The sequence below is a fragment of the Saprolegnia diclina genome, assembly GCF_000281045.1.
Source record: "Saprolegnia diclina VS20 unplaced genomic scaffold supercont1.52, whole genome shotgun sequence".
In the NCBI taxonomy this organism is placed as follows: domain Eukaryota; phylum Oomycota; class Saprolegniomycetes; order Saprolegniales; family Saprolegniaceae; genus Saprolegnia; species Saprolegnia diclina.
In genome coordinates, this window is record NW_008246119.1 from 85,042 (window position 1) to 85,367 (window position 326).

Here is a 326-nt window from a genome sequence, read left to right on the forward strand (position 1 = left end):
CACGTACTGTGGGCGGTATGGATGGCGTCCATCGCAAGTTTCATCTCTGGCGAGGTGCAGAGCACGGCGAGAACGTGCAAGAAGACGACTTTGCTCAGATGCCAGTACCGCGCCTTGTAGCATTGCAGAAGAAAGAGTGCGATGGCTTGTGGTGCGCTCGCGTCCTCGGCGTTGCTAGTCTGGAGGAGCACCTCGACGCTACTTTCGTACAAGTCTTGCATGCTGTCGACTGTTGCTTCTTGCGATCGCGTGATCGAGAGCCACGACTTGTCGCGAATGACCACGAGAGAGTATGCTGATGGCAGTTGCGACATCGCTGCCGAGAC